This window comes from Lycium barbarum, chromosome 4 (genome assembly GCF_019175385.1).
Source record: "Lycium barbarum isolate Lr01 chromosome 4, ASM1917538v2, whole genome shotgun sequence".
NCBI classification, from domain to species: Eukaryota; Viridiplantae; Streptophyta; class Magnoliopsida; order Solanales; family Solanaceae; genus Lycium; species Lycium barbarum.
Genome location: NC_083340.1, coordinates 63,602,216 through 63,618,518, shown reverse-complemented (window position 1 = coordinate 63,618,518; position 16,303 = coordinate 63,602,216).

Here is a 16,303-nt window from a genome sequence, read left to right as displayed (position 1 = left end):
GGTACGCTGGGCCTTATGAGATTGTGCGCAAGGTAGGCAAAATGGCTTACAAGTTAGATCTACCTCCTGATTTGGAGTCAGTTCACCCAGTTTTTCATGTCTCGATGCTTCGTAAATGTGTTGGAGATCCTACTAGGATCGTGCCAGTAAATGATGTTCAAGTGACAGAAAAGTTGACTTATGAAGAGGTACCCATTGCCATATTAGATAGGCAAGTACGGAGGCTTAGAAACAAAGAAGTGGCCTCAGTTAAGGTTGTATGGAGAAACAATAACCGAGAAGAGATGACATGGGAAGCGGAAGGAATTATGAAATCCAAGTACCCGCACTTATTTCAGCCCCCGGAAGAGATCCAAGATGAGACATCAAGATCATAAGGTATGTGTGTTTTCCTTTTTATACATTTGGGTCGTGTGTGGCCAAACTCTATTGCTATTATGTTATGGTCCTGTGAAGCATTGTTATTATAGGCTGTTGTTACAGGATGGTAGTGCCACATTACAGGGGAAACTCTGGAGAAATTTGTATAGAATCCCCGAGGACTTACCATTCGAGGACGAATGTTCTTAAGGGGAGAAGAATGTTACACCTCAAATTTTTTTTTGTTGATGCACACTAAATAGAATAACGAAGATCACGAAGTATACGGTATTTCAATAAGTAAGGAATGACATTTGATGACCCTAATTAAGATTTTAAAGACATTCAAGGTAAGAGAAGAAGTTTGCCAAGAGAAGGCAAGGCATACGATAGGTATCGAAAAGGAATTACGAGTAACAAGTTAACGATGACTTAATGATGTTTTGGAGGAGAGTTATAACGTCCCTTAGATTTTTAATGAGGTGATAAAAATTTTTTAAGAAGGTTCCATAAGGATTGGAGATCAAACGAGTCGACGAGAATGAGTTCGGAAGAACTGGGAATTATACTGCCCAACATACTGGTCGTATAAATTATACTGGTCATATGTTTGGCCGTATAATTAGCCCAGATGGCCAGCCTCACTGGACCAAATCTACGGCCAGCCATACTGTCAGTGAAATTTATACGGACCGTATGTTGGTCCGCAGATTTGGAGCGGGACAGATTTGAGTATTATTAATAAGGGGTCCAAATTATTTCATTTCATTTCCCCTTCACACCCCCTTCTCTCTAGAACTCTCTAGAACATTTCTCCACACTTCTCCCACAAGAATTCAAGGGATATTAGTGTAAAACTTAATCAAACCAAGAGAATCAAGTGTAAGAAACCCATTAAAGTTCATTCAAGACAAGGAATCCAAGTGAAGGTGAAACTAGGGTTTTGCTCAAGTGACGTGTTTCCACCCAAGGTTCATTCCTACACCATCTAAGGTAAGTTTTATGGTATTTCCATGTTGTTTAAGGTATTGAGAAGTTGAAACACTTAGGTTGTAGAAGAATATAGAAAATGGGTCATGAATGTGGGAGTAATGTCATTTTTGAGTAATAGCTTGGATTGGGTCATGATTCTTGATATGTTGTGATTATGGTTATGCTATAAATGAGGTTAAGAACATGGGATGGACATTGTATATGAATGAATGTAATAGTGTGCTATGATCATGGATGTGGATGATTGGAAGTGAATTGAGAAGTAAGGATAACGTAGGTGAATAAAGACTATTGTTATGATGTTGTGAATGTTATTATTGATGTTTGGGAGTTGATATAGGACATGGAGGAAGTCGTATAAAAAAAGGAGATGCTGTCCAATTTTCTATAGCTTTAGTCATGTATGCTAAGCTATCGATTTTCTAATGATAGTATAACTCTAATGAAGGTAGAAACGTGAGCATTGAAGAAGAACGTGCAAGTGGTAGAATAGTTGAACGGAAAGGTATGTAAGGCTAACCCTTCTTTCATAAGGCATGGTTCCTTGGCCAAACATCTAATTTTCTATGAGCATATGATGTCCTCCAAATGATTCTATCTTTAAAAGCTACTAAGCTCATGAATCTCTATATGTTACGATTGTATTAAAATTCCTCGTATGATGAGTAATCCTCGAGGGATAGATGTAATGAACGACGATAGTAATGATTCTAAAGATGCTTATGAGCTTTTATGTATATGCGTCTATGTATGGATATTATGAAACCCCGAGCTTATATGTCCGGGTAGAATACATATATATATATATTGCGCGCACCACTGCAGTTGGGTACGGATAACCCTGAGCCTTGATTAGGCCAGGTATGTATACTCACCGAGCCTTGCCATGGCCTGGTATGCGAAACACCGAACCTTCATGGTTGGGTATGCTATGTACATGATATGGATATGTATACGATATAAATATGAATATAAATATGAATATGCTATGAATACGAAAATGGATATGAAATGTAAACGAGTACGGATACAGATGTATGTACACAATCACATATTAGAAATGGGAAGTCCCTATGAAAAGCAAGTAAGTGTTTATGACGATGATACTACTATCTCCCATCCTATGCTATTTATTATGTTGTCTATTATGCTTTCATAATGATGTTGATCATGCTTTACATACTCAGTACATTCTTCGTACTGACGTCCTTTTATTTGTGGACGCTGAGTCATGCCCACAGGTGGCCAGGGAGACAGGCTTGATCCATAGCTTTATTACTCAGGGACTACATAGCGGAGCTCTATTTCATTCGAAGTTACAGCTTTTGGTATTTATTCTTTTGTGTACATATTTATGGGCATGGCGGGGTCCTGTCCCGCCTATATGATATGACCTACTTTCTTTAGAGGCTCGTAGACATGTGTATATGGTTAGATGTATTTTGCCCTGTCAGCCTATATTTTGGATATCATTTTGTTAGCCTCGTCGGCTTATGTACATTGTTGTGGGCATAGTTGTTGATGATGATATAAATGTATTGTTGCCCAATGGAAATAGTATGAATGAGGAATAAAAGTATGATTTAGCTATATGGCTCACTTAGATGTTGTTACACCTCGGAAAATCTTCCGTTGATGCACAAGTGAATAGACTAGTGAAGAGTACGAGCATACGGTACTTCAATAAGTAATAAATGACATTTGATGACCCTAAGCAAAATTTCAAAGACATCCGATGTTAGACGAGAAAGTTGTCAAGAGAAGGCAAGGCATACGATATGTTTCGGAAAAGGGATTACGAGTAACGAGTTAATGAGGACTTACTGATATCTTGCAGAAGAGTGATAACGTCCCTTAGATTGGTATTGAGGTGTTGAACAAGTGCTAAGAAGGTTCCATAAGGATTGGAGATCAAACGAGTCGACGAAACGAGCTTCGGAATCACTGGGGATTATACGGCCAAACATACTGGTCGTATAAATTATACGGTCCGTATGTTGGGACCGTATAATCAGCCCAGAATGGCATAACTTTCTGGACCAAATATATAGCCAAACATACGACCCGTATAAAATATACGGACTGTATGTTGGTCCGTATATTGGGTCGGGGACTGAAATGGTTCATTAAATAAGAGACCAAGTTTTATTTCATTTCATTTTCATAGCACACCCCTTCTCTCTAAAACATCTCTCTACATTTATTCCACAAGAACTCAAGGATTATTAGTGATCAACAACACAAACCAAGTGAATCAAGTGTAAAAAAAACCATTAAAGATCATTCAAGTCAAGAAATGTCATTGGAGATGAGCTAGGGTTTTTGCTCAAGTGAAGTATTACCAACCAAGGATTTTTCCTACAACATCTAAGGTAAGATTTATGATATTTCCATGTTGTTCAAGGTATTTGAGAGTTGAAAAACTTGGATTGTAGAAGGGTATAGATAAATGGGTCATGAATGTGGAATGGCGCCATTTTGAGTAATAACTTGAATTGAGTCATGATTCTTGATGTGTTGTGATATAAATATGCTATAAATGATGTTGAGAACATAGGATAGGCAATGTATGTGAATGAACGTAGTCGTGTGTTATGACCATGGATATGGGTGATTGAAAGTGAATTGAGAAATGTGAATAATGTGGATGAATAAATATTATTGTTAGGATGTTGCGAATGTATTATTGACATTTGGGAGTTGATATAAGCTACGGAGGAATGTCGGATAAATAAAGGAGATGTTGTCCGATTTTCTCTAGTTTTAGTCATGCATGCTAGCTATCGATTTCTAATGATAGTATGACTTTAATGAAGGTAGAAACGCGAGCGTTGAAGGGGAATGTGCAAGTGGTAAATAGTTGAACGGAAAGGTATGTAAGGCTAACCCTTCTTTCATAAGGCTTGGTTCTTTGGCCAAACATCTAAATCTTCCATAAGTCTATGATGTCTTTCAAATGATTCGATCTTCCGAGCTATTGAGCTCACGATTCTTGATATGCCACGATTGTACTAAGTTCCTCACATGATGAGCAAGCCTATAAAGATAGATGTAATGAATGACGATAATAGTGATAATGATATTGATGACGACTATAATGGTAATAGCGATGACGATAACGATGACGATGACGATGATGATAGTGATGATAATAGTAAAGATGCTTATGAGCTATTATGTATATGTATCTATGTATGACGATTATGGAACCCCGAGCTTATAAGGCCGGGTAGAATAAGTATGTATATGATTATATAATGCACGCACACCTCTGCAGATAGTACGGATAACCCTGACGCCTTAGTAGGGCCAGGTAGATGTAACCCTGAAGCCTTGGTAGGGCCAGGTATGTGTAACCTTGAGCCTTGGCTGGCCAAGTATGTACGAAACACCGATCCTTCATGGTCGGGTATGCTATGTAAATGCTATGTATATGATATGATGATGTATATGATATAGATATGAGAATGAATGCGAAGATGATACGATTACGAATAAGAATATGTACATGATATGAATATAAATAAGGATATGTAATTGGGTACAGATATGAGTATGGATATGGATATGGATGTATGTACACAAATACGCATTAGAATTGGAATGTCCCTATGAAAGGCAAGTAAGTGCTTATGACGATGATATTACTATATCCCATCCTATGTTATTTCTTATGTTGTCCATTATGCTTCTATGTTGATGTTGATCATGCTTTACATACTCAGTACATTTTTCGTACTGACGTCCTTTTGTTTGTGGACGTTGCGTCATGCCCGCAGGTGCACAGGGAGACAGACTTGATCCATAGCTACATTCTCAGGGACTACATAGCAGAGCTCCACTTCATTCGGAGCTATAGCTTTTGGGTATTCTTTTGTGTACATGATTATGGGCATAGTGGGGTCCTGTCCCGCCTATATGATATGTTATACTCTCTTTAGAGGCTCGTAGACATGTGTATATGGTTATATATGTTTGTCCTTGTCGGCCTATATTTTGTATATCATTTTGTTAGCCTTATCGGCTTATGTACGTTGATATGGCAAATATGCCAATGATGATATAAAGGTCTTGTTGTCCAATGGGACTATCATGATGGATGAATAGAAATGTATGTTTAATTATATGGCTCACCTAGATGTAAGTGTAAGCCAAGGGGTGCCCGGGTGGGCTAGCATCGGGTGCCCGTCGCGGCCCTCTAGTCGGGTCGTGACAGATGTAAATATGAAAGTATGATAAGAAGTGCCCGGGTAGGTTAGCACTGGGTGCCCATCGCGGCCCTCCGGTTGGGTCGTGACAAAAAGGTTTAATCGGGTCACGTTTTGCCCCAATCCGACCAGCAATATAGGGAGTAACAGATAGCAATGCAGGACTCGGACCGGTCAATACATATACATCGTAAGGAAATACTGATAATTTACTTGCAACAATGTCGGCTGAAGACTCAAGTCCCTGTCGCCTAGCTAGTACATAGGTATGATGGTGAAGATTACTCAACCTGGACGCTCCTCTTTGATATCTACCCCAGTCTGCTGATGTCTGAGAGCTTTGCCCTGGAGGGCGTACGAATGATGAAGAACCGGTTGTCAATCCTGTGGGTGGGACCCTACCTTTACCACGCATCCATAGACAGTCACGCCTACGATGGCCAGGCCGAGCACATGCATTGCAAACATCTAACCCCAATTGGCACGGTCCAGAATGCAGTTTACCACACTGGGTACATCGTAGTATAGGTGGTCTTGTCTGACTGGAACCAATCCTAATCTGAGAAATGGAAATTCTGGAGCTCTAAACTGGCCCAGAATAAATGGATCTATCAAACCCGTGTCAAGGAAACTGTGGAGGTGCACTAGTTGTTGAAAGAGCTGAGTGCCTAGGGAACAACTGCCTCGGGCCACTTCTAAACTCACTGTCAATCCTTGAGGACCTGACCCTCTTCCTTTGACCCCTATTACCATGGCCCGCACCTTGTCGCTGATCTTGGGCTGCTACTAACTGAGTCAGCAAAAGGATAGCCTGTCTCATCTCCTGGTCTGTGGCACTGGTGGAGGAACTGGGGGTATTGGAGGTGGACCTGAGGCCCCTTCTTGCTCCCCTGAAATGAGTAAAGTAGGAGAGGTCCGAGAAGGAACATCATTGTGGAACTCACCCTCCTCTATATCTGCTGATGGCTCCCATTCAGTCCGTCTTGGGGCTACTGTTTTGCCCTTCTAGGCCACTGTAGCTTTCCTCTTCACAGGCATAGCTGAAATCACAGCAAACAATCAGGAAAAGGAGGTCCTGATAACATAGCTCTATCACACGATCTGAGATAAGAAAGAAAGGTCAATCAATCCTAAATGCCCTGCAACCTCCTGTCTATATGTGTGGCGTGCTTCACACCCATTAACAGGACTCTATTGGACACGGCTCGTAGATATACCCTAGGACGAATTGCTCTGATACCACTTTTGTCACGACCCAACTAGAGAGCCATGACGGGTACCCAGTACTAGCCTACCGAGCACCTCTAATCTGACATTCCATTCTCATTACTAAGTGGGCCACATGGATAACTTGCGGATATCATGCTTAGTACGGTCATCATTGACAAAGCCCACAACCAAATGCCAATAAGACTTAGCAAAATATTATACAACGCTGAGAGATGGTACAATTATAGAACATCTAATTACATACGCCTGTCTACGAGCCTCTAAGTAGATTACATAAACCCATAAGAGGGGGCAGGACTCTGCCATACCCAAGTGAGTACATAAAAAGAGTAGTACTAATAATTACAGCTCCAGAACAACTAGAGCTCTTCCAAGGTGTGGCTGACGGAGCTCCTAAGAATAAGATGCATCTACCTGTTTACCAGCGGGCATGAACGTAGCGTCCACAAAAAGGGACGTCAATACGAACAGAGTACTGAGTATGTAAGGCATGAACAATAATATAATAAGACACATGGAGCATATCATGAGATAAAAGGGTAACTTGTACATCTGAGTGGCTCTTAGGGCTAATAGCATGCACGCTTAGCTTTTCATAAAATCTTTCTCAAAGAAATGCATCATAGTAGTCCTGTGGAACGTTCAGCCCGATCTATAAATATATAATAGTGCCGAGGAACGAATGTCCCGATCTATTTAACCATATACCCCGCGTCCGGGATGATATCGTAATATACCAACTGATTAGGTGGCTATGCGTATATAATGCCTCGCCCTTTTTCTACAACCCCATATATACATATACATATATATATATATATATATATATATATATATATATATATATATATAAATATATTATAACATAAGTAGCATGCATGAGAGCCCAAAGAACGCTATGACTCTATCGGAGTGACGTAAGGTCAGTAATGTCACTACCCAGCTAGGGGCTGTGACGGGTACCCGGGGCTAACCACCGAGCACCGCTCGTACTATTATTTTCTAAACCCATTCAACAATCATTTATCGGTTTCATGCTCATTTTACCAATAAACTGCTTTTCATTACAAAACATAATGCTTTTATACAAAAAAGCATATACCAATATACATATACATATACATGTACGTAATACCCACGTCGTGAAACCACATAACCCGCATTGAGTATCTACTAGCCTCTATGGAATGACATATACAAATATACACAAAAGCACCATCATAAGCACCTCCGGAACAAAGGAGTGCTTTTAGTCAGCTAATAGCTTCTAGTAGCCCGGAGCAAGATCTCCTCCCTGTATAGCTGTGGGCATGAACACAGCGTCCAAAACAAACGGACGTTAGTACGAACATTGTACTGAGTATGTAAGGTAGAAATGAAATGAACAATGTCAAAGAAGCATCATGAATCATAAGAAAAGATATAACCTGCTTGAGTGCTTTAATCCACATACTTTTTAAATATATCACATTTTACATCATCATAGTATATGTTTTATCATATCCCATATATCATCACATTCGTCATCACATACATCATCACATACTTCATCACGTACATTGTCACATCATAATCCGCATCATTACCCGCGTCCGTGTAATCCTCATATGCCGCCCACTAGTGGTGATCATGCCCGGCCCTTTAGGCTCGGTGTAAACATAGCAGCCCACATTAGCGGTGACATGCCCGGCCATATAGGCGCGGTGGAATCATAGGCAGCTTACGGGCCATATTCTGGTTTACGATCCGTCCTTCAGGACCGTATTTAAGCATATCAGAAACAGAAAGGTTTGCTGTAGGTCATTGTGGTTTACGGTCACAGTTTTCGGGCTGTATTTCAATTTACGGTCGGTATTCTGAGTCGTATTTTACCATTGCAACATTTGACAGAAAGTTGAAGTTTTGATTCTTGGAAGACGATGGCACTTTACGTATTCTGTTTTACGACCACTAGGCCGAAATGCAAATCTGCAACCTTCGCGTTTTCAAAACTCATGGGTAGTCATTCCCTTCTTAGTAAAACATCGTACACTCATACTCTTCGTTGGTCTATTCATTGTATGCTCATGGAAAATTTATCGAGGTGTAACATTCTTCCTCCTTTTTCGGAACATTCGTCCTAGAATGTTAGATCATCGGGGATTCTAAAACAATTTCGCCAGAGTTTCCTTTATAATATGGCACTACCATCCTACCATAACAACCCATAATATCACATCACTGCCTCACAGGGCCATAACATAATAGAATTTTTGAGAAATGATGGAAATAGGGGTATTCAGATACTATAATTATTACACTTCATTTAATGCATATATACCTTATATTATTGGCGTTCCACCTTGAATTTCTTCTGAGGGTTGGAATAATTGCGGATACTTAGACTTCATACCCTCTTCCGTTTCCCAAGTCATCTCTTCCCGGTTATTATCTCGCCACATCACTTTGACTGAAGCTACTTCTTTATTTCGAAGCCTTCGCACCTGCCGGTCTAGAATAACAATAGGTACTTCTTCATATGTTAACCGTTCTGTCACTTGCACATCATCCACTGGGACAATCTTTGTGGGATCTCTGAAACACTTGCGGAGCATCGAAACATGGAAGACTGGATGAACTGCTTCAAGCTCCGAAGGCAAGTCCAGTTCATAGGCTACATGACCCACTTTACGGACAATTTTATAGGGTCCAATGTATCTAGGACTTAACTTCCCTTTCTTGCCAAATCTCATCACCCCTTTCATTGGCTATACTTTCAGAAATACCCAATCATTTACCTGAAATTCCAAGTCTCGTCGACGGTTATCTGCATAAGACTTTTGGCGACTTTGGGCTATCAACAGTCGATCTTGGATCACCTTAACCTTTTCTACTGCTTGTTGAATTAATTCGGGGCCTATTAATTGCACTTCTTCGGTTTCGAACCAACCAATCGGAGATCTACACTTTCTTCCATACAAAGCTTCATACGGAGCCATTTTGAATACCGGAATGGTAGTTGTTGCTGTATGTGAATTCAATAAGGGGTAAATGTTCATCCCAACTACCACCAAAATCCAGCACACACGCTCGTAGCATATCTTTCAGGGTCTGAATAGTACGTTCGGCTTGTCCATCGGTTTGTGGATGGAATGTCGTGCTAAGCTTGACTTGAGTACCAAGACCTTCTTGGAAGGACTTCCAAAACTTGGCTGTAAACTGTGCCCCTTTGTTTGTAATAATAGATAATGGAATTCCATGAAGTCGCACAATTTCTTTTTAGTACAACTTAGCATAATCTTCCGCAGAATATGTGGTTCTGACTGGATGAAAATGAGCGGCTTTTGTGAGCCTGTCCACGATCACCCATATAGAGTCATATTTCCCTCATGAACGGGGTAATCCCACAATAACATCCATATTAATCACTTCCCATTTCCACATAGGGATTTCCATTTTTTGTAATAAGCCCCCTGGCTTCTGATGTTCGGATTTTACTTGTTGGCAATTTGGACACTGCGCTACAAATACTGCTATGTCCCTCTTCATGCCATCCCACCAATATAGTAATTTGAGATCCTGATACATTCTACTGGAGGGAAAGCTATAGAAAGGACGGGACAGGACCCCGTCATACTGATAAGCATGTACATCTCAAAAGGCTAGCATACCAAAATAGACTGTAGCTTCAGATCAAATGAAGCGCACTGACCACGACTGAATATAGAAGTCTTACTAAGCTAGACCACCTGTCGGTCTACCTGAACCTGCGGGCATGAACACAGCTCCCCGTGCAATGGGGAGTCAGTACGGATAACGTACTGAGTATGTAAAGCATAAGAGTAGCAAAAGCATAAGAATCATGACCTGAATCTGTAACTCAAATATCACTGACTGTCCACATAGATTTGTATGAACCTGTATCTGTATGCATGCATATATCTGTATAACTAACAATGCCTCTGGGGGCGCATAATATGTGTACTCTCAATAATAATCATGCTAATGGCTAACGATGTAGGTCATACGTATGTATATGTGTATATAACGCCTGTTAGGCCTCTATGGGCTTCCCATCATATCATATCGGCCTCTCGGCGGCCATCATCATCATATACATTGCTACGGTATGTGTAGCCCGATCCTTATATCATCATTATGGTGCACCAGTTAATCAGGTGGTAATGCGTATATAACGCCATTTCATTTCCCGTACCCCATATACATATAATACTTGTGTATATAACGCCTTCTGGTCACGGGTCAATATGCATATATGAATGAACGTAATGCGTGAATAAACTGTATACATGAAACTGGACCCATGAACAGAAGGAACAATCACAACAGGGAAGATGAATATCAAAGACTGCAGTACTTCTAGTACTGCTAAGAGTAGAGTAATATGGAAGCTCGTTTACTCACTTGTTGGCTCATTTCATAAGATCATTCCAAAATGAAGAAGGGGAAAAGCCTTAACATACCTTAACGACTCTTTAATCGCTTAACGTTCTCCCACCAAATCGCAAAGCCTACATTCAAGAGGAATTACACTATTGTTAAGTCTAGAAGAAACACTCTTAAGCTCACACTAGCATAGTTAACGAATTAACGAAATTTGGGCAGCATTTCCCCTATATCATCAACTTCTACAAAATGCCGAAACAACTCCCAAACAACAATAATAACATCCATAATATCACAATCAAGAAGTCATACTCAATTAAATCCCAAGTCTAGCCAAAATCCTTTTTTTTTTAAGTTCACGTATAGTCATCTTCTTCATTACACCATCCATGGCTTCCCCACTTTCATTCTTTTCCTTTCTAAGGGGGTACTAAACCTTTATATCAACTCAATCTCAAGAATAAGATGAAGAACATACCTTATAACCAAAGAACTTCACTCAACTACCTCCAAGCTCACATTCAACACCACATTGAAAAGGAGCAAGAAACTTCACCTTCTACGGATTACCTTAAGCTCTTGATGTTGATCTTCTCTCTTGATGATATGGAAAGGTGGGAAGGGTTTTAGAACCTTCAAAAGCTCTCAAGAGGACTCTAAATAGGTAATGGAATAAGTGAGAGAAGGTGGAATTGAATTTGGGGCCATTTGGGTTTTTAAAAGGGGGTCAAATTACACCCCGACCAACTTTGCGAAGAGTATACGGCTCAGCACACTGAGTGTGCGGCCACACACTCCTCCTTCAGCCTGGGCAGAAAGGCCAGCCATTCTGGCAAGTTGGCACCCAGTGTGCGGGTCAGCACATTGAGTGTGCGACCGCACACTGCCCACTTCCTCCCGGTTTCGCGAAAAAGCGATTCTTTCAATTCGTTCGATCTCCAATCCTTATGGAACCTTCTTGGCACTTGGCTAGAACTTCATTAACCATTTAAGGGACCTCATATATCTTACTCAAGGTGGTGCTAGGCAAAGCATAGCTCAAATGGTATGAAACTCCCAAAACATGGTTCAACCTTAAGATCCTCCGACGAACTTGCTTCTTTTTCCCCTAATGCTTTTGGAAATCTTAATTAGAATCCTCAATTACCCCATTTAACTTATAAGGGATTCATATCCATTTTAGGTTTACATTGGCATGTTCATAATGCGAGCGACACAACACTCCAAGGTGTAACATCATACTTGAACAATAACCAAACAAACTATCTAATAACGAAAATCTCTCATTATTTGAGTTCACACAATATTCAAGCTAAGTGTTCCAAATGGATGAAAACAACTATTTATACTAATGCCTATTACATCAAAAGGCCCTAAAGTAGCTCTTTCGCAAAAATACCCGCACGGGTCTTCAATTACATCCAAAGTCTCATAACTTGCAATTACGACCTCCAATTGTCATTCTAACCTCAAAACTTGCAAGTATGACCTCTAATTGCAATCTTAGCCCCATAGTTGCACTTTTATCCATTTTGCGCAACTTAGCCATTTTGCGCATCTAGCCGCTTTGCAACGCTAGCCAGTTTGCAACTCTTCCAATGCCAAGCTATCTTCCAAACACCATTTGCTCTCTTACATGGGTCCACAAGTGTCTCCAACATCCTCTTCCATGCCCTTGAGCCATTAGCGCCAATCATGCCCTTTAGGATCATATCATCCTCCCGTTCTTGAAAAGGATTCGTCCTCGAATCTGAACCTTGCAAAACCCAAGGGAAAATAGAGGAAAACATAGTCCTCAAGGCATGAGGGTTAGCACACAAATCAATAAGCATATTTTCATTCCAAGGATGGAAAAACTTGTAGTATACCCACACATCAATAACCATGATAAGCAATGAGAAAACTAAGATGCCCATGGATCTAAGATCTACAAGGGATCTAGTAGACATGAAGTAAGGGTGACCTCCCTTAGGACTAAGTACAAGATTTAGAGAAATATTATCCAAACCTAAAGTCCCATTCATTGCACTAATCCTATCCAAAAGTGTTCTCATTGTCAAAGCGTGAACATAGCATAAAACACTAGGGTCATAGACATAGACATGCCTCAAGTCACTTTTCACAAATCCATTATGTAAATTCAGCATCAATGCAAGTGGTAGCACAAGAAAAGCATAACATGCAAAGAAATGGTAAGGAAAGGCATCACACAAGACATGGGTGACAAATTGTAGATAAGTGTTACCCTTCCCTTTAAGACAACCCTGTTAAACCTCAGAAATTTTCCGCGTGCCTACAATGAATAGACCAATGAAGGGTATGAGTGCGCGATGTTTTACTAAGTAGGGAATGACTAATTATGAATTTTTGGAAATAAGAAAGTTGCGGAATTTTATTTCAGCCCAGTGGTCGTAAAGTGATTTACGGCCCAAGAAGTGATTTACGGACCGTAAAGTGTCATCGTCCTTCAACATTTTAAAAATTTTGACTTTCTGTTAAATGTTGAAATGGTAAAATACGACCCAGAATACGGACCATAAATCGAAATACAACCCGTAAACTGAGTTGTAAACTGCCATGATCTCCAGCCAACCTTTCTGTTTTTGATACACTTAAATACGACCACGTTATACGACCCGTAAACTAGTATACGGTCCGTAAATTGTGGTTTACGACCAATGTACACCCCGACTGTTGATCATTAAAAATCAGATTTTGAGTATTAAAAAGGACCCTAACCTCATTTTATTTTATTTCTCATCTCCACAATTCAAGAACACTCTAGAATATTCTCCAAAAGGCTTCATCCAATGGAATCAAAGGAACATCAAGATCAACAACATTAAATCCATGAAACAAAGTGTATGAAATGCAAGTAAAGGTCATCTACCTCAAGAAAACCCAAGAAAAGTGAAGTAGGGTTTTGGTGGAAAGAAGGCATTACTACTCAAGACTTATTCAACCATCATCTAAGGTAAGTTTCATGACTTTATCATGTTGTTTAAGGTATTAGAAGACTAAGAAGAATGAATTGTAGAAAGACATGGGAAATGGGTCTAGAATGGGTGAATAGTGTCACCATTGAATGATAGTGGCATTGAATCATGAATGTTGATGTGTTGTGATTATGAATACGTTATAATTGATGTTTATATCATGAAACAAGTATTAAGTGTGCGAAAACAGAAAAATGAGTTATAAGAATAAATGTGGGGAAATTGGAGGAAAATGGTGGAATGTGATAAACGTATATAAATGATTGTTGTTGATTGTAATATTGTGGATGTTGTTGTGAATGTTGGGGAGTTGATATAGACTATGGGAGAGGTAGTATAAATAAAGGAAGTGCTGCCCAATTTTCTCTAGAAATAGTGACGTATTCCCTTGAGTCGATTAGCTAACGTTAATACAGATTCTTTCGTGAAGGTAGCGACGTGACATTAAGGAGGCAAGCGATCGATAGCTTAGCTAAACGACAAAGGTATGTGAGGCTAGTCCTTTCTTTCTAATGGCATGAATCCTATAGCATGAATTCCTTTCCTCTTCATGAATTGCTATGTTCCGGAAAGCTAAAAGCCTATATCCATAAGTGCCCATATAAGATAAAGAGATATGATATGATCATGCCATGTTGATAATGATGTTATTTATTGTTCACACTCACCTTATGTAGTATTTCCTTCAAGGTAAGGCAGAATGCTCATATATGTTCATAATGGAATCGAGGGCTCACGACCTTACGTCACCTCGATAGAATGCAGTTGTGCTAGAGTCTTTATGCATGTATGATGACAAGTATATTTTGATAAGCATATTATTATAAGTATTTTATGATAAGCATGTCATGATTGCATCACACCGGGCCTAGTTGGCCGGGCAGTCACCGCCAAGGCGGGCAGCTATACGGATACACCATGACCTTTTGGCATGGGCAGACACCACTAGTGGGCGGCATGAGATGGTACCCCGGACGTGGGAGGCCTAGACGCGGGCTATTGTTATTGATTATTATACCGTTCCGACATGGACGGGTAGCTTACATATTATATATATACGATATGATGATGAGTATGAGTAAGACAACATGCATTACTTCTCTTATGATTGTCATTCAGATCCAGATGTTTCATATTATTGTTGTCTTCCTTCATTTTTTATGCCTCTCATACTCAGTACAATATTCGTACAGACGTCCGTTTTCTTTGGACGTTGTGTTCATGCCCATAGGTAGACAAGGAGTTGAGCTTGATCCAGATCCATAGTAGCTGTCAGCTGATTGAGAGCACTCCATCGTTCGGAGGTGCTTGTGATTCTCCTTTTGGTATATATGCATATTTTTGGCACGACGGAGTCTTGTTTCGTCTATTTATATACAGTCTGTCAGTAGAGACTCGTAGATACGCAGTGTGGGTTAGATGGTCTCACAAGATGTTATTATATGTATATATTATTTTGATGGCCGAGAGGCAAATGTATATAAAGCATTTATATTTCTATCTAAAATATGTTTTCCCTGTAATTCGTGTATGAAGTTGATAAAAAGGGCCTTAAGTGAGTAAGATGAGCGATAGAGTGAGTGGTGCTCGGTGGCTAGCCCCGGGTACCCGTCGCGGCCCCTAGCTAGGTCGTGACAGAAGTGGTATCAGAGCGGTTCAGTCCTAGGAAGTGTCTACGAGCCGTGTCTAGTAGAGTCTTGTTTATAGTGTGTTGGGCACCACATCAATAAACAGGAGGCTACAGGGCATTTAGGAAGAATGACCATCCTTCTTCTTAGGGAATCGTGCGATAGAGCCGTGTATAAGATGTTATCCTCTCTAATAGTGTGTTATGATTTCAGAATGCCGCCAAAGGGAAAAGCTACCATCACCCAGAAGGGCAAGATTACAACAAAGAGGCGGGTAGAAAGAGAGCCTCCGAAGAATGTAGAGGAAGGCGAATCACACAACGAGGCCTTGTCATATACTTATTCTACCCCGCCTAATGTGGGAGAGCAAGGAGGAGCCCCAGCTCCAATTCCTCCGCCGGTTGCTTCGGGTCAACAAATGACCGAGGCCATTCAGTTATTGACCCAATTGGTTGCCGCCCAGGCACAATGGCAGAATGCGGGCCCGAGTGATCGTTCAGCT